Consider the following 13608-nt stretch of genomic DNA (forward strand, 5'->3'; position numbering starts at 1 on the left):
ACTTTCTTGCTCAAACCCCCTGACATTCCAGGTCTTAGTGCTTAGCTTTAAAGGAGACATGTTCTGCTCATATCCAGGTACATCATTTTAAACCTTGACAAGCTTAACATGCTCTAATGTTCAGAAAATGTGACACTTTCCTGTCCATTGCTCCATGTGTCCACTTCCTCCCATTATTCAGAAAGGAAACCAAAATATCCTGTAAAGGAATGCCGCCATCTTGTGCCAAGGACTTCATTTGAAGCCTGAGTCTACAATCAACTGGAAATTATAACCTCTGAACAATCAATTTAACTTTGTCTTTACCTTGGCAACGAAATGAAAAAATAAAGAAAATACTTCTTGTCCTTACATATGAACATATTACAACAATATTTCCATCCATCCTTTATCGATACCGCTTATTCTTTTGAGGGTCGCAGGGGAGCTGTAGCCACTCCCAGTTGACTCTGAGCGAGAGGCGGGACAGGTTCTGAACTGGTCCATCTCTTCATCCATCTCATATTCACACCTACAGTCAATTAAGAGTCTCCAAATAAACTAACCGCAATCTGCATATCCTTGGACTGTGGGAGGAAAGCGGAGTACCCAGAGAAAACCCATGCAAACATGGGGAAAACATGCAAACTCCATACAGATAGACCCCCAGTGTAACTGGGATTCGTACTGGGATTCGAACTGGGAATCTTCTTGCGCTTAGCCAACTTTGCTAACCTGCCCACAACGATATTTATACAAGTTACTTTAAAAGACAATGAAGGCAGGCAAGGTAATTATTCTCCGACACATATTATTTAGGTATTGTGCAATTCTCAAAGGCAACACCTATCTAGCCTCACACGCTGTTTCCTGTCTGTCAGGAAGTCAGTGATCCACCTGCAGGTGGGCTCAGGCATGCTCAGCTGTGTTAGCTTGTCTTGGAGAAGAGCTGGGGCGATAGTGTTGAATGCGGAACGGAAGTCCACAAACAGGATCCTGGCGTAGGTGCCGGGGGAGTCAAGGTGCTGGAGGATGAAGTGGAGTCCCATGTTGACTGTGTCGTCTACAGACCTGTTGGCTCTGTAGGCAAACTGCAGTGGGTCGAGGAGGTGGCTGGTGATGGCCCTGAGGTGGGTCAGCACGAGGCGCTCAAAGGTCTTGATTACCACAGAGGTCAGGGCGACTGGTCTGTAGTCATTAAGGCCTGTGATCCTCTGCTTTTTGGGAACGGGGATGATGGTGGATGTTTTGAAGCAGGCAGGTACCACGCATTCAGCAAGTGAGGTGTTAAAGATGAAATAAGCAGCAAGGAGAATTACTCCTTTATTCTCGTAAAATCACAGAATTGTTTTGCCCTTGAGGTGTCTCTTATACTTGTTGTATGAAATAATACTGATCCTTGCTGAACTGGTTTGGTCTGTTCGTCCTCTTTACTGGTTGAGTGCCTGCAGTTCAAATTTAGTGTCTGTGATAACCGGAGGGCAGGGACCAAGGCAAAGTAAACTTCACAATGCCTTTAGTAAACGCCTGGTGGCAACTGCAACAGCATTTATAAATACCTGGTAGCATTATAAATGGCACAGGGCTCACCATAGAAACACACCCAAACATACAGTTGTGTGCGGTGTACAAACACTCCAGTTTCATTTTAAAGTAAGAAGTAAAAACCAATATATATATAATGAACTGGACGTTTCACCTCTCATCCAAGAGGCTTCTTCAGTTCTAACTGACTGCTGGGAGTCCCAGGTATTTAACTTGTAGAGTCGTTAGGAGTTGTTGAGGTTACCTGAGAGGCTGGACCCACCATGCTGTTGGTTTCGTGGGGAGTGACCCACCCACCCCCTGTGAGTCATAGTGTCCTAAGGTGTGAATTGTAGTGAAACATCCTGGGGATAGAAGTCAAGACTGCATTGTATGTTCAATGCTCTTTTCATGCTCCTCTGTATGCTGGTGTATGTGCCTCCAATCTGACATTCCAGTAATGAATATGCTGTCAGTACTCTTCCCAAATGCCAGACATACTGTACAAAACAAAACAATGTATGACATCCCTTGCAATGTGTGAGCCACTTCCTGCTTCCTCTTTACCTTCTGCACGACAGGATTTCTAGTATTCTGTTGCAGGTGATCTAAAAATGTCTGTAACATAGATGGGTCAGGACGTACAAGGTATATATGGCCTTCTGTTCCTTTTTCACCTCTCTCTTGCTAACACTCTTATCCTTTAGGCTCTGGGGATGGTGCTAGCTCAACCTGGCTCAATGAGACAGGAGGAGAGATGAGTGGAATATTCTTATTATAATTATTGAGTGGTTTTTTTTATACAATCAGGTACAGAATTATTTGATGCCCAAAACCACCTAGTCTGGTTGTCTTCAGCCCTAAAAAGCTGCGAACGACATCCTCCCTCTCCCCTGCTCCTTTATGACTCGTACTCAGAGGTCCTCCCACAAGCAATCAGGCACACATTCAGTGAAATGGGCCTGTGCCCATTCACATTCAAATTCTAGTTCATATAACGCTTGGCCTTCTGTAAATGCAGTCTGTTATGTCCCTAACCGTAGCTCTGTGCACAGGCATGCGATAAACAGTGTTCTCACCTGAGGCAAGCCATGCACTCTGTGTGCAATTCTTTATGATATCAATAATTTGTCCGGAGTTAGATTTTCACTGATACATGTTGTAAACAAAGCAACAATCTCTCTGCTCGTCTCTAATTTTGTTTTTTTTGTCCATTGTCACCCAGAGATTGATCACTGTGCTGATGGTTCTCATGGCTGTGAACAGGAGTTTAAAAATAAAGACGACTCATGTGTGTGCAAATGCAGACAAGGCTACACACTCAGGCCTGATGGGAAAACATGCAAGAGTAAGAATCCAAATGCTTCTCTCCTTTTTTGCACTAATGAGAAAAAGATTTGCATCAGAATCTCAGAGTAAGACAGCAGCTCTACCACAATCATGTCTTATTGATTTCTATGTGCACATAATTAATATCTAATGTAGATTTCCTTGATCCTATGTTGCATTAGTACAAGAACAATTTGCCTTTGTGGTTGAATCTAAATGTCCAACATGACAACAAGCACTTTAAACTAATATTTGTAAAAAACAATTTTGATAATTAGCTAATCGCTCTTTTGAAGTCTTAAATGTTAAAGTTGGTCGTGATCAGATATAAGCCTCAACATTGCTTAGTTGTCTGAGGTTAAATCTTTCTTTTATGGTAAATGGGCTGTATTTATATATTGCTCCAGTCTTATTGACCAGTCAATATACTTCACAGTACAAGCCACATTCACCCCTTCACACACACACTCACACAGTGCAATTATATGCTGCACATTTTCTATCACACACTTTTTACACACAAGAGCGGTTGTCCTCTAACCAGAAGGTTGGTGGGTCAATTCCAGTCTTCCCCATTTCGAATGCCAAAGTGATCTTGGGACAGATACTGAACCACAAAAATTCCCCCTTCTCATAGAGAAAGTGCTGCACATAGATGAGTGTGAAAGGCAAAAGCTGTACTGTAAAGCACTTTGAGTGGTCATCAAGAATAGAAAGGCGTTATGTAAGTACAGACCAATTCCATTTTCCGTCGGGGGAGATTTGGGGTTCAGTATCTTGACCAAGGACATTTCATGATGCAGACTTGATCAAACCACAGACCTGGTGAGTGGACGACCTGCCTCCTGAGCCACAGCCGCCGCCCCCCACGGTCTCTGACACATTGGATAGAAACCTACAAACACCAAGTTTATGCTACTGAGGAGAAAAATGTATTTATATAAAAAGTTGATGAAACTTTGCATTTACTTGTATAAATAACCTTTAACATTTGCAAAAAGTGTTACCAGCCATTAAATGTGTTTTTACACATCACAGTAGGATTTTGGGTTACATTTTTACAACTGTTGAATGAGTAGAAATTCTGGGTGTGATCCGCACCTTCATCAGTGTTCATGATGATGATAATGTGGTGGTGAAGGTCACTAAAAAAGGTTCAGATTTTATCATTTGGGCAACTTGCTTTTTGGCATACCTCACTGTGGACCAAGGTTTTTGCCTGGACAGATGAAGACCTGTCCATAAACACTTAATACATATAAACGCAAAATATAGCTATGGTCTATATTTATATAGCGCTCTTCTAGTGACCATTGATGACCACTCAAAGCGCTTTACAGTTGATTACCATTCACCCATTCACTCACACATTCCAGGATATGTAAAGGTACTCACACACAGCTGTACAGAGCAGTACTAAACTACTCTGTCAAACAATGGAACAATCAATCTATCAAATTGTATTCGTACATTTATATATTGCCCAAATTCACAAATAGATTCCTTAATATGCCAGATTTTTTTTTCATCAAAATCTGTCAAAAATGTCAAAAATTCACTCAAAAAGTTAAAGAATAGGGGGAAGAAATCCTGTATCATTCCCTTAATGGGAATTCTCTCCAAAAGTTTGGGTTCTTCTTGGTTCATACCCCACCCTTAGCGGAGGTAATTATAAGGTAACTCGTGTTTGGAAACTCACATTTCATCTATAAAAAACAACAACACACTATTGGACATATGATGAACAAGAGAAATGGTAAATGTAGTAAAATCAAAACATGACTAACAACAATAAGGTCCAGCACACAGTTTGAGTGTGTCGTCATTTGTTCAATTGCATCTCTTCAGAGGGCATGTACAGTCAAGGCAGGATGACAATGTCTCCCATCCTTGTCTCAGTTGTGCTGAACCTGTTAGGGTAGCAGAATTTAAAGCTTTGTCATTCTGACTGGTTTGAAACCTTTTGGTGATCTGATGTAATTCCAGCATAGCTCCACCAAACTTCAGCCTCAGAGAGAAAGTGAGAGTATCTACAAGTTTTCAGTACGTACAAAGGCAGTGATCAGGGTCTGTGTCCATAAAAGCCAAACAAGAGAAATGTCACCTACTCAGCAACAATAAGGTCCACACACGTCTACTTCATGCAGGTTATCGGGACTGGACTGACACCCAGTGGCGAAGTCTAGACAGTACAATTCAAGAGATGAAGCTTTGCTTGTGGAATCATGTGATGGTGGAATTATGATCATGACAAGTTTAAGATTAGGAAGGATGGTCAAAGTACACGAAAGCAGTGAAAAACTAGCAAAGATTCTGCATCAACAACAAGCTGACATCTTTCATATACTGAAAGGTTTAATATTGTTTCTCAGTGTGAATTAAAATAGTCTGATTCATCTCTTAGAAGTAACTTTTGCCATCTGACATATATGTTTATCCAACACAGGGCTCCTGACTAACTTTTTCCACTAGAAGCTCCTTTCTGAAAATTTCAGGAGCACCAGCAGAAAATGTAGGTGCACCACTTAAAGTCAGCTCATTACTGTCATTACAGCACAACCACAACAAAAGAAGTAAACAAGGAACTTCCTCTTAAAGCATGCCTCACCTTCCCCTCCCTTTAGAGCTCGTCCCCCTGAGGACCACTAGGGGCTGGCACCTCTGAAGGCCAACCCTTGGAGTTGGGCCTTCTAGATCTTTAGCTCTGACTGAACTGAACCACGTCTGTTCAGCCTCCTTGGCATCAAACTCCTCCAAGCTAGTTCCCTCAAGACTCATTCTCATCAAGTCCTCCACTGTGTCCACATGCAGGGACCCTCTGACATCAGATTTAATCCTTTTCTTTGCTGAGAATCCTGTTATATATTATACTGTAATTGGCTATTCTGCACTTTCAGTAAACGCTGATTAAGGCTGGGTATCCCCCCTGATTTCCCTAATCGATCTGATTCCAATTCACAAGGTCTCAATTTGATTTGAATCGATTTAGTTCGGGATATTTCAGTGTAAAGTCGATGCACAGATGAGATTTCCTTTTTCTTTGTTTCCTCTGCATCTTCGATGTGCATACTAACAAAATACATGGTCTATTTAATACATTGTCCAGCACATCTAGTCCAAATGTTGAAACAATTGAAATGAAGACATGGGAAATGTGGATTTTATTAAAACCCAAAATGTGTATGTTTCCAAGTCTTTGACCTTGTTGAATTTGTGAGAACAGGTGCTGTGTGTGTGTATGTACATTATACGGTGTAATCCATTACTAGGATTACTTAAAAGTACCTTTTAAAGTCATACTGGAAGCTCTCAGGTTTGCTTTATTTGTCCTCTTTATTTATTTCTCCCTCAACCAGGTGTACAGAGGGGTTCGCATCGCTGGGCTGAATATGAGTCTGAAACACTCTCAGAATAAAGGAACCCCTCACTTCCCCCATGATTACCCAGACTGTCCAGCAGGCCTTCGTTTTCAGGAGGAGCAAGAGGCGGAGCTCCTGGACAAGTTCAAGAGGTCAGCTAAAGACTGAAGCTGAGTTTAGCAGTAGCAAACTTAAAGTCAAGGGGCCAAGGTGTCAGTTAAATAGAAAAAGACAGGTGATGATGAGGCTCTGTTTAAAGGATGCGTTGTTGGGGACTGTTACTGTATGAAAGGAAAGTATATTATTCAGTCTAACTACCGCGTGAGATTGTCAGATTGTCCCTGTCAGTTAGAGGCTTTGATTGAGGGAAGCTCTGTACCCAGTTCATTTCCATTATGCAGGTCTTTCTCACCATGCAGATGAGATGGTTATACGGCTGCACACTGCATGTCTTCTGCTACCCGCTGCTCAGCAGTCCTGATTTGATAGATAAATTGGCACGGCTGCCCCAACAGTTTGACATGGGTCTGACCTTCCGACCCCTAAAAAAGGGATAGGTCCCTGTCCCTATCTGATTGGATTCACATCAAATATAGGTAACTTTTCTTCTGGACTAGGACCAACACGGATATCTCCAAAATACAGTAATAATCACCATCATTACCCGTCACAGAACCTCTGCAGCACGCTCAAAATCACAGCCCTCTGGTGCAATTTATAACCATTTAATTCAAGTTCCCTGACAACCTCATCTAACCACCTCTTTTAGTTCCACTCCAGTAAAATTTGGTCTTTTTATACTTTTAAACTTTTAATGATTTGGACTTTTTTAATCATCACTGAAACTTGACTTTCCCAAGGACACTACAGTGACGACAGTTATCTGAGCTTTTTACTTCTGCTCCTCTTACTGCTTTTAATCACAAATCTAACACAGAGGAGCTGTCATCACACCTGCCAGAAAGACCGGGACTCTGTAGCCCCCTAAAGCGACAAAAAATCCAAGATTGCCCCCCACCCCTGGCTAAATTAACCACCCAGGCATTAAAAAGAGACTGTAGTAGAAAGGAAAGAAAATGGAGAAAACAGGTTTACATGTATCCTATGACATCTGGAAATCTGCAATGATAACCCACCAAGCGACAGTTGAAGACGCAAAAGCATCCTTCTTTTTTAACTTGATTTTAATCAATTAATCTAATCCCAGAATTTTATTAAAAGTAATAGATTCCATCATCACCCTCTCCCCATCTCATTTTACAGACTCCTCACAAGAGATGTGGGAGAGGTTTTTAAATGCTTTTACTGAGTGAAAGACATAAGGCAACAAATCATTCCTCCTGACGCCATTTTTAATGCCAAGAGGGACATTCATACCTATTTTTGCAAATATGAACCCGTGTCAATGTCGTTTTTATCTGAAATCATAACCCACATGAAACCAATTACATGTAGCCTTGATATCATTCCCACCAAAGAGGTTATCAACACAGTTGGTTCCAGTATTTTAATGATTCTTAATAGATCCCTAACAGAGGGAATCTTCCCTTCCAGTTGTAAACATGCTGTGGTCCAACCTCTAAGAAACCTAACCTTGATCCCTCTGTTCTTAACAATTTTAGGCCGATCTCTAAACTTCCATTTTTATCAAAAGTTTTAGAAAAAGTGGTGTCAACCCAACTTCGATCTTTTATGTGTCATTATAACATCTTTGAGAAATTTAGATCAGGTTTTAGAGGATTACACAGTACAGAAACTGTCCTCCTCCAAGTAACCAATGACCTTCTTTTAGCAGCTGACAGAGGACAGAGCACAATTCTAATCCTCCTAGACCTAAGTGCAGCCTTTGACACTGTAGATCAGGCCATTTTCATTGACCATCTTAAAACCTGGCTTGGCATCAAGGATACTGCACTTAGTTGGTTTGATTCTTACCTTTTAGAAAGAACCTGCCCGGTTCCCATAGGTAATTACACATCCTCTATAATGAATGTTACCTGTGGTGTACAACAAGGTTCAATTTGAGGCCTATTTTATTTTCTATTTATATGCTTCCTCTTGGCCAAATCATCCAACGCCACAAGTCTCCTTCCACTGCTATGCAGATGACACACAGATTTACCTTCCGCTGAGACCTGATGACCCTGAAAGCCCAGCTGCTTTGTTAGACTGTCTAAATGATATCCACAGTTGGATGGCACTAAACTATTCGCAACTCAACAACTCAAAGTCAGAAATAATATTATTCAATCGCCCTAACCCCATCACTCAGATTGAATGCAGCCTTGGTACCTGGTCAATCAATATAAAGCCCGTTGGCAGAAACCTAGGAGTTCTGTTTGACTAATCATTCACTTTCGATCCACAAATTAAAAAAGTAGTCCAGTCCTGCTTCCTACAAATCAGAATCATCTCCAAAATCCAACCCATACTTTCACACCCAGTCTTGGAAAAAGTAATTCATGCACTAGTCTTCTCTGGACTGGACGACTGTAAGTCTCTCCTCTCTGGCATCAGCCAAAAGTTACTCTCCCACCTCCAACTAGTTCAGAACGCAGCTGCCCAGCTTCTCACTGGTCTTAAAAGGCAACATCACATCACCCCGATCCTTGCTTCTCTTCATTGGAATCTGTCCATTTTAGAATTGATTTAAAGATTTTACTGATCACTTTTGAAGCATGCCAGGGTCTGGCCCCAAGCTACATCACAGAATTACTGACCCCTTATGTGCCTGCACGCAGCCTTAGATCCTCAGGTGGAGCCCCGCTGGCTGTTCCAAAGTCGAGGTTGAAAACCAAAGGTGACCGTGCTTTTGCCATCAGGGCCCCTCGGCTTTGGAACAGCCTACCTGAGGAGATAAGGCTCGCAGAGTCAGTGACTTCTTTTAAATCACTTCTTAAAACCCACTTTTATAGACTTGCTTTCATGTGATACTGTGATTTCATCGTTTTCTTTTTACCTTTTTCTTTTACTTATTTTTATTGTAATTTTACTGCTTTTACGTGCCCAAGTTTGAATTTACTTTTCTTGCTTTGTTCTCAAAGCACTTTGTAAACTCTGTTTTTAAAAAGTGCTATATAAATAAAGTTTATTATTATATTATTATTATTCTGTAGGCGTCCACCCACCAAAAGGACCAATTACATTAAACACGGATGACTGGCTCTATTCCGTTGCCCGTGGCAACAGCTGGCCGAGGAGTGGGAGCTTACTACAAAGGAAGGAAGAGTGGAGGAGAAAAGAGACGGCCAGACCCAAACCACAACAGACACTGACACAGTTATGGAGGAAGAGATGACATCACATCCAGATCTCACTGTGACAAAGACCCAGAGCTGCATCACTGTACTGAGGTGACTGTTTTCTTTTATACTGAAGATTTATTCTTTTTCTATCTTCCAATTTTGCTTCATGTGAACTTAGTATTGAATCAAACACACACCCACAGCAGGTTTACACTGAGGTCCCTTTAGATATTTAGATATTTTGGGCTTTAATCATCACTTCTTTCCTCTTTTTTATTAAAGAGCCCAGTGCAGCTTTTGACAAGCTTGATATATGGCACTTTGCTAGTCTACCTCCCTTTCATCATAATGTCCCTGATGAGAATCCCCAGAGTACTTCCATCCTTAAATTGCTGCAATACATCACAGAGATTAGTGGAGGGGGAAAGTTGCATCTGTTCCGATAAAACCATCACACAAGCTTTGAGTAATGACTGACTTTATGAGAAAGAAATTGGATTGATTTTCACTGCTCATCAGCTACCTTTTAGTTTCTGCATTAGAAATAAAGAATATGTTTACTAAATTGAGCATCTCCTAGGGCGCCTAATGGGGCCAATGAAAATACAACCATTCCTTTCAATACCAATCACTTGTTATAAATGTATAGGAACAGAAAGTCTTTGAAGCTGCTCTCTGGTTGGTGCAGGCCCACAACATCTAAAGGTCAGAGGTCGTGCCGTGTCGGGCAGGTGCAATTAAGTTGCATGATGCTTCAGTAAAGAAGTGATCTCACAGAATTTTAGAAATGTGTCAGTTTCAATTAACAATGCCAAAACACTGAGAAGGTTTTGTCTGAACATAAGTAAATAAAGTTGTGCACTTTACAGAATATGTCATAACTGTCACTTTCACCTGTGTGAAACCACACATGCATTACAGCACACTCAGTAATTTAACCACCAACCCTTATACACAACTGCATGAAACAACTGGTAATAGTATATTTTTTATACTTTCTCTGACATGAACAGTGCTTTTCCTCATATCCCATAATGTGTAGGTGGCAGATAAGAACTTTGATGCTTGGCAACACTAAAGTATAGTGGCTCAGTTGAGTGTGTAGTATGAGGTTTATTTAAGGTAAAGATGAGTGGGCAGTTTGTGCATTAATTTCCATTCGTCTGTCTGTCCATTCCTACAAACATTCGCTTGGACTCAACGATGTCCGGATCAGAATTTGGAGGTCAAAGGTCACAGTGACCTCATGATCGCTTTATCAAGTCCATTATTATTATTATTATTATTATTATTATTATTATTATTATTATTATTATTATTATGTGTGCAAGGGGTGAAAAGATGTATTTAAATATGCACATACAACCCCAAATCAGAAAAAGTTTGGACGGTATGTTACATTTCAAATTAAAACAGAACAGTGATTTATAAATGATCTTTGACCTGTATTAAAATAAAAACAATACAGAAGCAAATTATTTGATGTTGACCTCATGAATTTGATTGTTTTTTCAATAGAAACACTTATTTCAATTTTGATTCTTGCAACATATTGCAACAATATAAGCATTTACCACTTTGTAATGTTGCAATTCCTTTTCAAAATACTTTAAACACATTTTGGGACTCAAGACACCAAGTGATGAAGCGTTTCAGGTGTCATTTTGTCCCATTCTTCCTGCAAACAAGTCTTAAGGTGTGCAACAGTACGGGGTCTGCGTTGTCACATTTTGTGTTTCAAAATGCGCCACATATTCTCTATTGTGGCCAAGTGGGGACTGCACGCAGGCCAGTCCAGCACCCCCACCCTTTTATTCCGCAGCCATGCCTTTGTAATATGTGCACAATGTGGTTTTGCATTGTCTTGTTGAAAGATGCATGGATGTCTCTGGAAAAGATGTCGTCTTGAAGGCAGCATATGCTGCTCCAAAATCTCTACGTACTTTTCAGCATTAATGGTGCCATCACAGAAGTGTAAGTTACCTTTGCCAAGGGCACTGACACAACCCCATGTTGCATTGAAATACAAGTCAAATTAAATTTTGAAATCACTGCTGTCTTACATTTTCCATACCATCATTACTTTTTCTGAGTTGGGGTTGTATATACACATGTTAGTCCAATATAATGTACAAGACCCCTGAGATCAGTGGGGAGGGGTCTGCTAGTGGTACCCAGGACAGAGTCCAAACAAGGAGAAGCAGCTTTCAGTCACTATGCAGCACTGGAACCAACTGACTGATCATCTTAGGCATGCTTCATTTTTAAACCAGGTTGAAAACCTTTTATTCACAAGTGCCTTTAACTAAGCTATTTTGCAAGTTCAAACCATCATTGTATCTCATTCTTTCTTTGTTATGTTACACAGTTCTATCTATTTATGTTTCTCTTTCAACTTCATTCAAGTCTTTCAAGTTTCCTGTCCAGAATGACACGTCCAGAGAAAAGATGTTTTCAGGTCAAAACATCCAACCATCAGTTACTCACAGGAAATAATAAAAAAGATTTGATTAAACATTAAAATAAAACAAAGGACTGAAATGTTGAAATAATATAATAATGTGAGGAAAATACATGGAGAAAACCTTATATAAGTGGAGAAAAAATTGATTGTCATCCTCTAACTAGAAGGTCGGTGCTTCGATCCCAGTCTTCCCCATCTGCATGCTGAAGTGCTGCCCACAGATGCACTGTATGAATGTGTGTGTGAATGGGTGAATGGCAATAACCTGTACTGTAAAGTGCTTTGAGTGGTCATCAAGACTAGAAAATGTGCCATATAAATACAGATCAGGAGATTAAAAACACTTTATATGTGTATTTAGTTCTGATGATTATATTGTGATCTATGAGTTCAATATGCTTGTTGTTCACTGGACAGGACCTTAGACAAATGTGAGGATTTACATCCAGGGCGGCTGTGGCTGAGGAGAAGAGCGGTCGTCCTCCAACCTGAAGGTCGGCAGTTCGATCCCCAGTCTTCCCCATCTGCATGCCGAAGTGTCCTGGGCAAGATGCTGAACCCCGAATTGCCCCTCATAGAACAAAAAAAGTGCTTGCAGTGACTGAATGTGTGTTTGAATGGGTGAATGTAAAACTGGTCATCAAGACTAGAAAAGCATGATATAAATACAAAACGATTTACCATTTAAATCAGATCTGGATCGACTCATGGGAATAAAACAACTGTTCTGTTTATTTTATATTAACGTGGGTGTGTCTCTTTAAATGTTACTGCCACAAAGAATTGTGGGAAGGCATTTTCTCCTTTCCTTTCATAAAGAATGGTCTGATGTTTGCTATGCTAAAGGAGATAAGTTAGGAAACATTGAAGCTCTTCTACTTATCATTGAAAGAATTCAAACAGGTCTTATTATGGCAGTCGCTGAATGTCCGGGTCATTTCACTCAAGTTAGGAACGTCCCTGACATGTTTTCGGGTAGAATGTCCGTCCGATGCCTGTGAACACTTTAATCTCAAGAATACATTTTCAAATCCCTTGTGACATCCATTCTTTAAAGTAAAATGCTGTTTAAGTGTAACATTCATGGGATCAAAGTCAATAGCATTCAACCCCCCCTCTTTCAGCAAATTGACCATATCTCACTTTCTGATGTGATGTATACTTTTCTAAATAAAACTAAAGATATTCTGGTTGATCGTTTTACTCATATAATCAGTGATATCTAGAGAGTAGGCAGGCTAAATAAGCCTCGATAAGGCTTCCTTGAATCCTACCAAATATAGATAGATCCCTTTGTAACCATATATTCAAAATCACTTTACTCTTCTTCAAAATACTTTCATTGTTAGCTTTTACTCTATAGTTTAAATCCTTTGAAATAGTGATACGCAGATATTTGACTTCATTCGTAATTGGTATGGCATTAATAGGAATTAAGGGGTGATCATGAATTACCATTAACTCACATTTAAATACAGCCCTGCTGCTTTTGAGAAATGGAAGATAACCTCTAAAGTTTAGGTATTTGTGCTGCATTCCTTAGGAAAAGGGTTGTACAGTATCATACACACATTAACTTATGATTAATGGACCTCCCATAACACTTAATTATTGTAGATCACATTGCCGAAACAAAACTGATAACACTTCTGCAACGATGATAAAAAAGGGTGATGCTGGGCAACCCTGACAGAAACCCCTTTTCACT

Source organism: Hippoglossus stenolepis, chromosome 8 (assembly GCF_022539355.2).
Source record: "Hippoglossus stenolepis isolate QCI-W04-F060 chromosome 8, HSTE1.2, whole genome shotgun sequence".
NCBI classification, from domain to species: Eukaryota; Metazoa; Chordata; class Actinopteri; order Pleuronectiformes; family Pleuronectidae; genus Hippoglossus; species Hippoglossus stenolepis.